A 16,649-nucleotide genomic window follows, 5' to 3' on the forward strand; every position below is an offset into this window, starting at 1 on the left:
GTAAAAAGAAAAGTAAAAAACTAAAGTTATCTATGCACCTCATAAAGATAAAAGTGAAGACATATCATCAAACTCACATTCAAACAATGACCTAACAAGAAGAAAACAGAAGCAGAGACAATGCTCTTAACACATCCAGCAGAATGGCTTGAAATTAGACAAAGAATATGAAGAAGGAACCAAGGCTCTTACCTTTCTAAAAGTGAAGCTCCAAAAAGATCTTATTTTACAAAGATTCCAAAAATAACAAAATAAAATTGAGCAACAGTGAAAGCAAAACAGATTCTATGAACCAGCCCCCAAAGATATACCTGTCTGTCTTTGAATAAAAGGAAAACAATCTGATCTTTCCTCAATCTTCTTGGAAACAAGATAGACTTGTTGAGCAAGAAAAATAAAAGTCCTTTGCTTCTGCCCTAACCTGAGGGTTGTTGAATTGGGAAAGGACAAAGTGCAAATTAAGGAAATTTATTTATGCAATCAAAAGGGTAGATTAAAAAGGAAATTTTTATAGCAAGTTCAATTAGGAAAGGGTAATAAATTTCAAGAAAACAAAATGTCACGTGTTTTAATAAAAGGACAGCTGTACCTGTGCTGTGGCATTAAACCAGCCGCGGAATCCGGAGTTTCCAACAGACGTCAGTTTGGAGCTTGGTATGCCAACATGAAGGGTTTTGACGCAAACAAAACACCATTCATTCATGGCTTCTCAACGCCTCTCTTCCCTGTTCCGACTTCCAAGTCCCGGACATTTACGCTACAAAGCGACCGATCCGGAATGAAGAAAGATGTATAACTCAGCTACGAATCAACGGTGTAGATCTATCTTGGGGCTAATCAAGCCATCGAATGTTGCTGAATGGGATGTCAAACAGACGGATCTGATTTGGTATGATACAGAGTTATATCACAAATCTATTGCACGATAGGTAAACTTCTTTATGTATGTGTAGTTCCCTTCTTTTTACAAAATTCAAACACCTTGGCAGCTTGTCTCTCTTGCCCCCCTCTCTCGCTCTCACATTGCACACATGATATATATCTTTATGTCGGCAAATTGTACTTACAATCCCTCACAAATACTTAAATTACACGTAGTAACCTCATGGTTTTAAAAATTGCAAGTGAATCCCTTGATGCTCTCCATATTTTTAAAAAAAGACAAAAGAGCAAAAAAACTCATTCAAACTATTCGATTGCTGGATTATGCCCCGCGAACTATTTCTTGGAACAAGTTGTCCCCTTAATTATCAAAGGTAAGTAAAATATCCCTTTAAAGGCCACCGAAAGCCAGTTTCCGACCAAATAAAGAACACAATTATTAATTTACCCTTACTTTTTAATTTATTATAAAAAATAAAATATATACTATTATGAAATGATCACTTTGCCCGTATCTTTATTTCCTTTTCATTTTTTTTTTCCATTCTTCTTCATACTGTTGGCAAAGAAGTAATAGCACCGGCTCGATCGTTGTGGGCTTTCCTTTCCTTCAGCGAGATTGGAGTTGATTAATTGGATTTGGGTTCGGCTAGAATCAATTTTTAGTACTCTCAAAAAAAAGGGTCATATAGAACCGGAATATATATATATATATATACATATCCACCCCATAAATTTGATAGAAGCGGAGATAAGTAAGCAGATGATACAAATTTGTGAAAAACCCACAATTGACTCAAGAACTCTAGAAGTTGTCTTCAATAAATCCAAATTGTACAATCCTGCAGGTTACTAATTACATCATTTACCTGGTATGCATGACAAATAATAGTCATAAATATCTAGATATAGCACATAGTGAATTCAAATATTGAAGATGGGATAAAAGCCCAACTAAAATTGGTGAAAATCCCATGAAAATATAAATCCTCTAGTTTGAAACCTCATTCAAATCAATTTAGGATTCCAATCTAGAATTAAAATTGCAGAAAATCGAAACCCATATTATCATTTTAGGATTCCAATCTGGAATTAAAAGTTTAACATTTGTATTCAGTAAATAACTCAAATTTTAACAATTCCAAAACGGTATTTCATATATACCTATACATATAGATACAGAGAAATTAACAGATATAATAAATATAAGATGTATAACCCAAGTAAGAATTTGGAGAGGTGAGAGAACCCGAGATTGAGGAGGTGAGGGGGGTTTCATGATGACCATGAAATGCTGCAAATCCCAGAGATTAAGAGGGTAAGTAATGGACATAAGCAACTGGGCAGGCCCTTCTGTGGCTCTTAAGGGCATTGCTGCTACATATACTTCATCTATTTTGCTTCTTCTATTTGTTACTATTGATTTTGCGAATACAGAAGCCATTGAAGTTGGAAACCAATCTATTATCAAATATCTCCAATCCTAGCAAAACCTAAATTCAATTAACCAACTCCAATCTCATCGGAGGAAAAGAAAGCCGACAGCGACCGAGCTGGCGGAATTACTTCTTCGCAACAGTATGAAGAATAAAGGAAAAAAATTTTGAAAGGGGAAAGAAGATATGGGCAAAGTGGTCATTTCATAATAGCATATATTTTGATTTTTTATAATAAATTAAAACGTAAGGGTAAATAAGTAATTGTGCTCTTCATTTTGTCGGAAACTAGCTTCCGGTGGCCTTTAAAGTGGCATTTTGCTTACTTTTGATAGTTCACGGGGGTAACTTGCTCCTAAAAATAGTTCAAAGGGGTATTATGTAACAATGGAATAGTTTGAGGGGATTTTCTTACTCTTTTGCCTTTACAAAATTTGTCAAATGAATCATTTAATTCATATTTCAATTTATTAATTATAATTGAGAGTTCATAGTGAGGGAGTTCTAATAAAAACATTACTCAATAATGTTATGGTAAATTAAAAAAAAAAAAACTCTCCTATGGTTTGAGAAATTACACAAACTCCTCTAAAAATAAAATGTTGTTATGTTGACATCCTTTTTGACCATCAACGCGAGTCAAATGATAGGATTTGCTGATGTCACGTAATGAATAAATTAAAATTCCCATATTATTATTGGTTGAAGTATGCTTACACACGCATACACACACACATACATGAGGACAAGCCGATTGTAAACCTCCCATATCAACATCGCCATCAGTGGCAGTATCAACAGCAGTAATAGTAGCAGCTTTATCCTCAATATGTTTTAGTTTTCGAATCTTCCTTGGAGGCTTCGACTTCGCGTTCGGGTTCGATGTGTCAGCATTGTGGAGAACTAAGTTGTAGTTCACCGAGTTTAGAGTTTAGATCGAAGTGACACAGCAGTCATGCCAGTTGAAATTGGTGAAGTCATTGATCACTTCCTCCAAAGTGATGAATGCGCATGAAGAGATGTTGCTGACTTCGAGTGTGGAGCGAGATGGATCCACGAAGTCGATTGCGTTCATCGCATCGATCAGAACCTTCTATGAATTCAAACAAAACATAGAGTAAAAAATCGGAATAGCTTAGGCTGATTTTTAGAGAGAAAAACAATGAGAAATGCTTGATTTCAATATTGATTAGTCTATCTCGCCTTTGGTTTCTTGTACATCTTTTTGAATCTGTGCATTTTGATGACCTATATAAACATAGCAAAACATATAAACTGAGATGAAAATAATTGAAATCAGAGTAATATATATTCAACAACACTAATTCATGAAATTGTACAGAAATTTAAAGAAGTTAGGAGAAACATTTTGCATTTTGTAATTATTGGTAAAAACACAAAATAAAACAAGTTTTTATTGATACTAAATCGATCGACAGTGAATGAAAGTGGAGTTAGGTGTAGAAATAACATCACACAACACAATATAAACCTAATCTACGTAAATATTCGACAAAAGTAATTCAAATAGATGTTTGTTCTTAAATTCATTCAAATAATTAACTAATGACATGAAATTCAATAAGGAAAATTCATGCAATTGTTGAAGTGATTCAAATAATTCATGTTGATAGTATACATATATGTGTGTGTGTCAGGAGAGAGAAAGAGATGATGTGGGAGATGGGTAGTTCATTCTTTTACTTTAGTAATTTGAGGGTATTTTAGTAAATTAGACAGATTCGTTAGTCCATTTGATGGTTCGTCACTAAAATGGGGGTTTGTGTAACAATGTTTCATTATTATATGAGGTTAGTGTAATTTCTAAAACTATAGGGAAGTTCCCTATAATTATGGCAAACCATAAGGAAGGTCTGTGTAATTTAATGTTATTTATATTAAAATATCAATAATATACAAAAAGACCAAATTATCCATGTTATTTTAAAGTACAAGGATTTCCTATCCACAAAAATATGGACCTATTTCGCTCTAATCCAACACCAGCGCCCAAATTTCTTTACCGCTGTTTCCATAAACCACCACCATATCTTTTGATCACTCTCTCACCCACATACACACATACAAGAAAACTCACGCATACATTATATATCTCACATAATCAATCACACACACATTCACTTAGACTCACATATGCACACAGACGCACGCACACACATTTGCACATATACCACATACGTGCAAACACATTCATAAAAACTTGGAGACCCAATTTGGAGATCGATGTGGGAATATTACATGATGATGAAGATCTTCTCTAGACAACACTTTTCACACACTTACCATAATCATAATCAACATTGCCCACATCACCATCACATTGTCCCAAAATATACAGATTCATAGTTGGCTATATAAAACCTATTACCACTAACACAACCTCACTCTCAAACCTATTTCTTGCAACATTTGGCATTTCCTCTAGTGGTGGCAATATTTGACACGACACATTAACACGACACGAGATAAGAGGATTTGGGTTTGGGTTAATCATGTTTGTGTGGTAATCGTGTTGACGCGGATTGACTCGCTAAACATGTCATGTTCGTGTTAGACCCTGTAAACACGATTATGATACGATTAACTAAACGTGTCAGATAAACGTGTCATGTTCGTGTAAAAAATGAACCATTTAGCTAAACATGTAGAATAAATATGCCGTGTTCGTGTAAAAAATGACTTAAACGTGTCTTTTCATGTAATGTAAAGTCTTATCCATTTATTAAACAGGTTACGCATGTCATGTCGTGTTACACGTGTAATAATTGTGTTGTATTTGTGTCAAGTGTCTTAGACACATTTAATAATCGTGTCATGTTCATGTCAACTCTAATCGTGTTCGTGTTGACACGAACACGACACACGAACACGAATTACCATCCCTAGTTTCCTCAAAACACCTACTGATTAAACTCAAATTGGGTAAGTGAGTTTTCATAGATCTTGACTCCTCAAACGGCACAATTCTGAATGACTCAGAGCTCCTTCTAATGAATCCATCTGACCTAAGGTCCAAAGACACCATTAAGATCGGCATATACAATTCAATCAAGGTTAACATCAAACTCGGAGACTAAAATCAATTATAGCAAATCCAATGAGGTGAACTAAAGGCAGAGAGCTAGATACTATGGTTGTTATATTGCAAATAATCACCGTCGAGGAGGTGATGAAAAAATGCATTTGGATTGGATTAATGAAAATAGGTTCAGGTTGAAGAAAATTTATGATGGTGGTCGTGTAGGTAGACATTGTAGGGGCAATGGTGGTACTAAGACGACGAAGTTCCAGTAGCATGCGGTTTTCCAGTTAGTTTTGCATTGCAAATTAAAATTAGGGCAATATACCCAAAGTTTTACATGAGTGTATGTGTGGATGATTTGAACAATATAGCTCAATTCTTTCTTTCCTTGTTTATTGATGGTTGCAATGTGCAATGATGCTTTCAATATATGGATATGTAATTGAGACCAATCAACCAATGATGGTTGGTTTTTTGGGTTTAGCTTGGTTTTGTCTGAAAGAGGTGGAGGTTTAAGAGTTTATGATGAAAAAAGATGACCAGAACATACATTGTAGGGACAAAATAATATTTGAAATAGAGTGCTATTAAGTCATTTTACATGTGTCAGAGTGAAAAATGGACCTTCTAAACCAAATATAACACTGATATAAGTGTGATACCCCCCTAATTTCCAAGTGCGGGTCAATCAGGTCCTCGCCCAAAAATCGGAGAATATAAAAATAATTAAATAATAAATGAGCACAGAATACAAGAAAATAAAAGAAAATAAATAATAATACGCTAAAAGGAAAAACTAAATAATAATTAAATAATAAACCCATCGATAAATAATCCTCCAATAAACTCTATAGGTTAAAAAAACCTCCAATGTATATAGAACTCGGGAATCAATAAATCAAAGACCCCTAAATAATCCCTTGAAATAAAAAATCTCTAAGTCTAAAAAAAAATAAAGAAAGAACATAATAAAATGTCTTACATCGATAACACCGAAAGAGTGATGAAGACTGTCTCTGATCATGTAACGACAAAAACCAGGGGGTCCGAATCGCTAACCGGGTCCTTACCCGAATCCGATGACACACTGGGGATAAAATGGTCATTTTACATTAAGTATGGACAATTTGACCCTAATCTAGTTAAATGAGGTTTATACACTCCATCCTAGTCATTCCATAACATTCTAAGAGGTTTCACGGGTATTAGTCGTTGTTTGTCCAAAAGTGCCCCTTCTCGGTTCAAGGGAAATCCTGATATTGTCTTACTAAAACACACATATCTCTCAATATCATTAGAATCTGAAGATTAGGTCGGTGTCATTGGAAAGATGACTCAAAAACCTTGAAATTGGACTCAAGAATGACCCCATTTGAGTTTAAAACAAAGAAGTTGTGATTGCTCGAAGTTAGGGGTCCAAAGCTGGAAGTTGCCAAGACAAAATGGTTCTGGGGAACCTGAACCAGTTCACGATACTTGAACTGGTTCAACATGGGTAGTATATGGCCACGTTGGGAACCAAATTTCACCCTTAAACCGGTTCAACATGGCCAGAATGTTGAAACTATCCCAGAAAAGCTTAAATTGAGTGCAAAGGGTTATAGACACTACTTAGGTCCCATAAAAGATCATTATAGTGTTTTCCATCCTGCCTAAACATGATATATAAGATTAGAAATGACAACAAAATAGAATCCATACATCATTTGAAGTCCAAAATAGGTTCGACCACATCTAAGAATGAAAGGCCTTACATGGATTTGGAAATCTTAATGAGACCGCAAAATGCAAAAAAAAAAAAAAAATGGTCTCAAGATGCTGGGGTGGACACTGGGGTGCACATTGGGGTGAATTTGGGTGGACGCTGGGCTGGGTTACGCTGGGGTGGACGTTGGCATGTTAGAGTGCACATTGGGGTGCGTTTTCTATCCATGGAATAAGTACATAGACCGGTAATAAACAAATTTGTAGCAAAATAGAAACATGTACATTGCATTTTCTTCAAAATCCCAAATATTACATTAATTACAAAAAGGAAACAAAGGTCTCTCTAATCCATCTAAGCTTGTGGGGGAATGTCCTCCACCACTTCCTTTTCGTGACCTAAAATATATAGAGGAATGAGCACAAGGCCTAGTAGAGATTGTCAAAGTGGCATCTCCTCAAGCAAAGTAAATAATCTCATGCTTTACATACATTAAATAGGAAAGAAAGGAAAAGATCTTGCAAGGGACTCACATACAACACTTCCATCTTCAAATAATCATCATCATAATTCACATGCAATGTAATGCATGACATGCTTAATTCAACCATACTACTCACTCCCTTGCACACCCACACACACACACATCGAAAACGTGTTAACGAGCCGGACTTTGGCACCTCCGCCGTCTCTAGAGAGAATTTGCTAGTCGTCCCTTGCAAAGGGTGACTCCTAACTATCATTTGGGGCCCGAGGTTGCTAAATTACTCACGAGTACCTCCCGTGTCCCTATTAACTAGTTAGTACCGTCGGCAAAAGTGTAGTTCCCTTACTACCGGGTTTGAGAGAAAATCTTTTCCCAACACTAACCAAATTCACTTTTTCAACTTTTCAAAATCCACATTTCACCACCTCACATATCCACACAACCCATATGCTCATAAACCATCACCATACCATGTGTATAGGGTAAAACCTTAATTACATTTATTTTGTTACTCATCATGCTCTCATCAAGAAGTAAGCAATTCTAGAATCACAACAAGCTAAATTAAAAATAAAAAAAATAAATAAAGCATGCTTCAAGGATTATAGAATATCTAGCATGAGAATAGTCAAATATCTGTATAACACATAGAGAGTAAATATTAAATCCATCACATAGCAAGTTCATAACAAGTTATTTTACAATTTATACACAAGAATAAAATCATATAAGACACACCAATTTTGACAAAACTCAAGAATGCATCAAACCATAGAACTTAAATCATGCAATTAATAACAAATTGACATGTTTGAGGAAGGGAAAAATATAGAATCATTCACAAAACCTAAGGAATACATCAATTAGACAATTCTATCTTGATTTGAAGCAAAAGCCCCTAAAATCCCCAAATTCAAAATCACCCAAACTCCTCCAAATCAAACTTTGCTCCGATCAAATTAAATCTCTCGTCATGCTCGTTAACTTTGCCTTCAATGGTAAAGTCAAAATCATGCAGGAAAGGGATGGATTTTGGCTTGAAATACAAGATCAAAAGAAAAAGAGAAATAAAGAAGGGGGGGAGAATATCACAGCTGAAAAAAAGAATAAAGAATGGCCAAAATAAATATGTGGTCATATATATATATGGCTTGGTTAACGTGGGTCCTGTTGACCAAAAAATGACTAAAATGCCCCCACATCTATATATACATACTACATATGCTACAAATACACATCTAAATACATTGCCACATAAACATTCACCAAATAATGATGTAAGAAATGTAATGACCCTGAAAAAAATCCCGTGTGTGAAAAATCCTGGTGCTGGTCCCACCTGGGAACTCCCAGTCTAAAAATTTTAAAATGTCAAAATGGCAAAAAAAAAAAAAAAAAAAAGTATTTCTAAAAGTTTTAAACTCAAATAAATACCCTAACCAACTCTCGGGACTCACACAGCACACCGAACGATGCTTGGCATGCAAAACGAGGCGATAAAAAAATTTAACAAATGCCGAAAAATGAAAAATCGAGAAACATTACAAATCAGCACAAACTCAACTCTAAGACTGGAACTGTCGTGGACCTGAAAAATATTAACAATGGTTGGTTAAACCCACGAGCAAGTCCTCTCTACTACGACACAATCATAGATCTGATAAACAATCCATCTCTAGCTAAAACTCATGCAATAGATACATAGTCATACATAAATATACACATTAATAGACATTCACTATGTATAGAGCTGCCTCAACCTGATAGAGGGTATTACCTAAAAAATCACACACAAGATAGTCAAGAGTCCTTTATACTATCAGGGCATTCATATCACCCATACAAGGTATTCGTCTCCGGCATTATACGCATCAGTCCTAACCATTGATCTCAAGGTCACGAATCAACTCGTATCAGGTCATATACATGTATAATATCAACAATATAGCCATATCTAACAATAACACAATATAAGCGAGTCTAAACATATTAGCCAGCTCACCTTCCAATAACCAAATATCAAAGCCATATCTAACAATGACACAATATAAATGACTTTAAACTTATTAGCCAGCTCACCTAAATCCATCTCATGCATTCATCAATTGAATTCTTATAATATCATCAAACATAAGCATGATCAATATCATATATCCTTATTATGAATAACTAATCGATATTATTCGTTACAACATATTACACAATTTATCTTGATTAGTTTCAATTATCACAACACTTAAACGTGGACTAACTCAGGTTAATTAATGTATGTTCTGAACCCTTTTCCCTGCAGTGCGACCAATCCCACAAGGGGTCGCGACTGATCGCATCTCCATACTTATAATATTTTTTGAAACTCTAAATTACATGCTCTTGATCGATTGATCGCAACAAGGGCTTGACTGATCACATTAATGACGCGATTGATCGCATTGTACATGCGACCGATTACGTTAGTCTTGAATGCGAGATCTGAGCACGCGACTTCAGTTTTCTGATATGATTTTGCCTAATTAAAAGTTCTAATGTTGCAAAAACATGCCTACCAGTTGATAATATGAATCTAAATGATAATACCAAGATTAAACAAGCAACACCAAGCCTTTTGAACCCATATATACATATAAATACAAACTTATTACATCTATATATATATTCCTAACAACATACATATACATCCTCTTACATATAGATTCAAAATCACCATTAAACATACATAAGTTTAGATATAAAATTATAGATGTACAATTATATCTATTGATCCGAAACATAGATACATATATACACATATGGTCCAGCAATACTAAAACACAACCCACTAAGCACATAAGTCAATAATAACAACGCTAAAACAAATAATTATAATTAAAACCCTATAATAACAATTAAATACACACTAAGCACATAAGTCACATGTCGTGCTTGGATTTTTCCCGCCCTCTCTAAGGGTTATACTAAACACTTTGGGGGTCAGAAAAGGGGTTTAATGCGACGGAGTGGCTACAACTTATATTTTATTAATTTTGGAGTAGGGCTATTTATTAATAATCGGAGTCACCATCTAACATAGGATTATGGTGTGCTAAGTCACCTATGGTGTCTATAGACTTTGGAAAAATAGATGGACATATGAAAAGTCCAATTTGGGCCATAACGTATTTGACATCCACTTTGTCTACGAAAACTAGATTAATGGGCTCGGGGGTTTGGTTGTGCACGGGGAAGATGTTACGCACCCCATGATACCTGTGGAACACGTTACCCTATTTTTTATATTGCATTCCAAAGGATAAATATGTGTAGCTTTAACACTGTAAATGTTTTATTCAATTATGATTTATAGGCTCTAATATTATCTATAGGAAAATAAGATCTTTTCATAGTCTGAGAAATATATTCTAAGGAGATTTGTAATTTGAAAATGTTTCTAAGAAAACCTGTAATTGAAGAATATATATATATTTTTCTAAAGAAATTTGTATGTTTTAGGAAGCAAATATTTTTTTATTAAAAAAAGGTATATGATTTTATTTCTGCCAAACAAAATAAGATATTGTTTTAAAAATATTTTGAAAGTTTTGATTTCTAAAGAAAGATTTCATTTTAAAAAATATATAATTTTTTTCCTTTAAAAATCTAATATTTTTTAAAAAAATATTATTCCAAAATCAAAATAATACTTTTAGAAAATATTATTTCTAAGAAATATAAGAATTTAGAAATATGATTTAAGGACATATTTTATCTAGAAAATTTTATTTTTAAAGGGAAATATGATTTAAGAACACATGAATTTAAGGAAAAAAAAAAAAAACAATTTTATATTATGATCTTTGCAAAGTTATTTTTTATTTTCAATTTTTTATTTGAGTTAATTTTCTTTGTCTCGACAAGATAAGGATTACATGTTTTGATAATCATCACGGGGCTTAAAAGTTATAGATTACATGACAAATAATCATGAGGATTAACATTCTTTTGTGAAAATGTTGTCGGCTTGCTTTTCCAATCCGTGAACTTTTAAGAGTGCATGGTCTTGATGTTGATATTTGTTGTCCCCTTTGTGGTTTAGAAGAGGAATCTATTGTTCATTTGCTTTTCCGGTGTTCCCTTTCCGTGCAGGTTTGGAAGATCTCTCCGCTTTGTCTTGACTTTGCTGCAGACCCACCCTTTTCTTTTGGGGATTGGTGGTTGAGCTTGGTAAGACAGTGGGGGCATTCGGAGGGTGGTTCGGATATGTTGGGGTTTGTGGCTTTTTGTTGCTGATATATTTGGAAGGCTAGAAATAAATTTCTTTTTAATGGGGAGCTATGGGATGCTCAGAAGATTGTTGCTTTATTATGTTCCTGTTTATGGGAGTTCAAGGAGGGATTGGCTTTAGTGTTGTTGTGTCAGTCTCGAGGTCCGTTTGTCTCTAGTACCTGTCCGTGTTTTTCCTCTTCATTGTCTCGTTGGTGGCCTCCTCCTCCAGGTTTGATTAAGTGTAATGTGGATGCGTCTTTTTCTCATACTCACCAAGTGAGAAGGGGTAGAGCTGTTTTTCGAGATTCTTCGGGTACTATTTTGCAGGCTGTGGTTTTTTGTCCTTTCCCAGCCTCTAGTGTGACTTTAGGTGAGGTTTTCTGTCTTCGTAAAGCAGTTTTGTAGGCGTTATCTGTCCCTTTTGCTCATATTTGGTTTGAAACAGACTCCTTGGCTATGGTTTAAGGCTGTTTCGGTTGTTGATCCAGGGCCTGTGGACATTCATTCCATTTCCTTTGGTATTCAGATGGCTCTTTGTTGGTTTGCCTCGTCTCATCTTAGTCATGTACATAGGCATGGTAATGAGGTGGTCAATGCTCTTGCAGCGCTTTCCCGAAGTTATTTGCATAAGGATGTTGCTCTTGAATTAATTCCTTATGATATTCTTCTTTTAGTAGCTATGGATTGTATGTCTTAGGTTGTGCTGCTTGTTTTTGTTTATTTGGCGTTGTTTGCCAGGATAAAATAAATAAATAAATAAATAAAAACTATAAAGGACAATAGTTTCCAGAGAAAATACAATCCTAAAAAGTAGCATGGTCACTTGAAAATAAAATTTCATAATAATTATATATATTTTCTTTTGGGAAATAGTAACCCAAAACAGATTGAATTTTTTTTTTGCAAGATGGGACCACCCTTTTTTTTTATGGAGAACAGTTTAGTCCTAAAAGTGACCCTTAATACAAAAATTATAATGACTTTTATTGCAGAAATAAATTCTTTGACTTTGAATATTCAATTCTGGGATAACAAAGGCAATTGAAAATACTTTTTTTTATTTATTTAAAAAAAGGCTAGTTATCAGGTACTTGTGAGACCTAAAGTGTTAAAAACTTTGGGTTTTAATAAATATTATTTTTGAAAAATATATCATTTTAGTATTATTTTTGAAAAAAAAAAATGACTATAGTAAGCTTTGATTTTAAGAAAATACTAGTATGAGAAATATAATGATTTTTAGTTTTTAGGAAACGATGATTATAGAAAATATGATTTTTTAAGGAAATTATAAGTATCTTTTTAATTCTATTTCCCATCATATGTGCATAGCGCACACACATATAATATATATATAAAAGGTCTGGCAAACAAATATAACTGAACTTAGAATAGAAAACTTGATGATACCATTCACAAAATGGAACTAACACCATAAAAAATGACCATTTTGGAACTTTGGACCAACTCATTGAGATAACAGATTCTTAAAAAATAATAAATTATTATGAGTTTTTTTTTTTTTTGAAGCATCTTCTACAATATTAGTATTAAGGTATCACCAAACTCTTCAATAATCAAACTAGTCACTTAATAATGCCAAAGTTAAAATATTAACCACCACATAGGACTACATTAGATCCAGATACCACAATCAAGAAAGGAATATGAAGCATATGCAATTTAATCATGCACATATGCATCCCGCATCATATAAATTGAACACGCATAATCTGTAATAAAGCAAGAGTCTCGAGAATACCTTTTGTGTATTTTTTTTTCTTTAAACGAGACTTGCCTCTGACCTCCTACTTTTGATCAGGAAGAAATCTTGCTTTAACTTGAATGGCCTTGTCTATTAAGCAACTGACCATGTCTAATATAAAATGATTTATTTTTGGAGTCACCACCTAACAAAGGGTTATGGTGTGTTAGGTCACCCTAGGATGTCTGAAGACTTAAAAGAATATTTAAATATTGGGCATGGTCATTCTGTCGCATTAAACTCCTTTGCTGACCTATAGGTGTGTTAGGTCACCCTAAGATGTTTGAGGACTTAAAAGAATATTTAAATATTGGCCATAGTCACTCCGTCGCATTAAACTCCTTTATTGACCTATAAGTGTTTAATACAACCCTTAGAGAAGGTGCGGAAAAATCCGGGCGCGACATCACATAATCAAACAAATAAACAAATAATTTGTACATTATTAAATTAAACAAGCCAATTAATCAACAATAACAATTAAATACAAATAAAGTCAAATAAGACAAATAAACTAATTAAATACAATAAAATAACTGCTTTAACATATATGTGTATTACATCCTCTCCCTAACAAAGGAATTCTATCTCGAAATTCACCACATACCTTAATTAAATAACTCTGGAAATTTTGAACGAATTTCTTTTTCCTATTCCCAAATGGACTCGGCCTCATTATGATAGCTCCACTTAACACGCACAAGAGGAATAACCTTTGTGTGAAACACTTAATTCCTATTATTAAGAATATGACAAGGCGACTCTACATATGTTGCATGCGGCTGCAACTCTATCTCACCGACATCTATATGCTGATAACGATCCTTATCTCGCAGAAATCTCTGCAACATGGATACATGAAACACATTATGATCACGATGTAAATGGTTCAAAAGTGCCAACCTATAAGCTACAGCCCCAACTCGATCTGTAATCATAAGAGGACCCACAAAACGTGGTGACAACTTCCCTTTCTTCCCAAAACGCATTACTCCCTTCATGGGAGACACCTTAAGCAAAACCTAATCCCCAACCTTAAACTCTAAAGCATGAGTCTGACGGTCATCATAACTCTTCTGCCTACTCTGAGTAGTATGCATGCGATCTCGAATAAGAGCAATCTTCTCAAAGGTATCCTTTATGAATTCAGGACCCAAAAATCTGCTCTTACCAACCTCAAGCCAACAAACAGGATATCTATATGGTCGACTATACAAAGCCTTAAATGGTGTCATACCAATAGTCTTCTGATAACTATTGTTATAAGCGAACTCTGTAAGAGGTAAGTAATACTCCCAATTGCCCTTAAAATCAAAGACACATACTCTAAGCATATCCTCCATAATCTGATTAACTTTCTTAGTTTGTCTATCTGTCTGAGGATGATAAGTAGTGCTAAGATGCAACTCTATACCCAAAGCCTGCTGAAAGCTCTCCCAAAATCTCGACGCAAAATTCATATCTCTATCCGATATGATGGACAACGGTATGCCATGGAGCTTCACAATCTCTATAATATAAATCTTCGCCAACTGTTCTGAAGTGAAATCTGTACGAATTGGCAGAAAATACGTGAACTTGGTTAATCTGTCTACAATGACCCAAATAGAATTGTGACTCCTGTACGAGGCAGGCAATCCCTTAACAAAGTCCATGGAAATACTCTCTCATTTCTACTCTGGTATAGGAAGTGGCTGTAATGATCCCGGCGATCTCTGATGATCAATTTTATTATCTGGCAAGTACTACACTTAGAGACAAATATAGCTATATCCCTTTTTATGCATGCCCACCAAAATTGTCGCTTCATATCCTAATATATCTTATCCAATCCTAGATGAATAGAAAACTGAGAATTATGAACCTCAATCATCACATCTTTCCTCAAATCATTAACAGAAGGAACAACTAAACGGCTCTTATACCTTAAGCCTCCATCCATCTATGCTAACAGAGTAAAATGGAACATTTCCAGAAGCTAACTTTGCAACTCTATCAATGCACTACTGATCTGTGAGTTGTGCCTTAATTACCTTGTGGATGATAGCAGGTGTCACCACCATACATGCCACAAAAGCATTAGATAACGCATCCATTGTCCTCATAGTATCCCATTCTGTGGCAAACAAGGCTGAAAGACTAACATAGGGTCGACGACTGAGTGCATCTGCCACTATATTCGCTTTCCCTGGATGATACTGTATAGAGAAATGGTAGTATTTCACAAACTCCAACCACATGCGCTGCCTCATATTTAACTCCTTCTGTGTAAATAAATACTACGACTAAATAATCGAAAAGACTCCCCGAGAAGATAATGCCTCCAAATGCACATGACAAAGACTACAGCCACTCTAGAGCTGCTGAGACCTTGGCTGGATATACCGCTATCCCCTATTCTAACACCACGTGACCTAGAAATTTCACCACTCTACCACACTTCTCAAACTTGGCAAACAACTGATACTCTCGGAGTGTCTGCAACACTGTGCAAAGATGTCTGGTATAATCCTCCTTTAATTTAGAATAAACCAGAATATCATTAATGAATACAATGACAAACTGATCAAAATAAGCCCTGAATAATCTGTTCATCAAGTCCATAAAAACAGTTGGGTGGTATAAGGGTGTTGGTTTGGGACGGAATCGTGTAAGGACGAGCCAGGGTTCCACGTGGTTAAGAGTTCTGTATATGTTATTAGGAGTTATCTATTTCTCTTGTGTGTGAGTAGTTTAGTTTCACCTTGCGTGAGGGTAGATGTCCACGGTCGGACGTTTGATGAGTCTTATGTGGTAGGGTATTAGGTATACCCAGATCCAGGTTGTCAGTTCTGAGGAATGCATGGTCTATTTTCCTACCTGTTTGATTTTGTCCTGGCATGGACATTGTCATTTACCGGTTTCGTTTCTCCATATAGGAGTTGTGCGAGTTCGCGAATGAGCGAACTTCTATAGAGTCCCCTTCTGGTTAGGAGTCTATGGTAAGGATTTTGTAACGACCCGAAACCGGGGGTCCGAATCGCTAACTTGGTCCTTACCCGAATCCGAGGTCATCTAAAGGTATTACCATCATTTCCTATGTCCATAAG

The 16,649-nt window shown here is 35.0% G+C and overlaps 1 pseudogene; it reads right to left on the reverse strand.

Annotated features, from left to right (window-relative positions):
- The window catches only part of LOC132282464 (protein MICRORCHIDIA 6-like), a 46,477-nt pseudogene extending 45,458 nt beyond the window's left edge, over positions 1 to 1,019 (reverse strand).
- Between the last annotated feature and the right edge of the window lie 15,630 nt (positions 1,020 to 16,649).

Source organism: Cornus florida, unplaced genomic scaffold, assembly GCF_030987335.1.
Source record: "Cornus florida cultivar Cherokee Brave unplaced genomic scaffold, ASM3098733v1 CherokeeBrave_3.0.0_Hap2_Chr11, whole genome shotgun sequence".
In the NCBI taxonomy this organism is placed as follows: Eukaryota; Viridiplantae; Streptophyta; class Magnoliopsida; order Cornales; family Cornaceae; genus Cornus; species Cornus florida.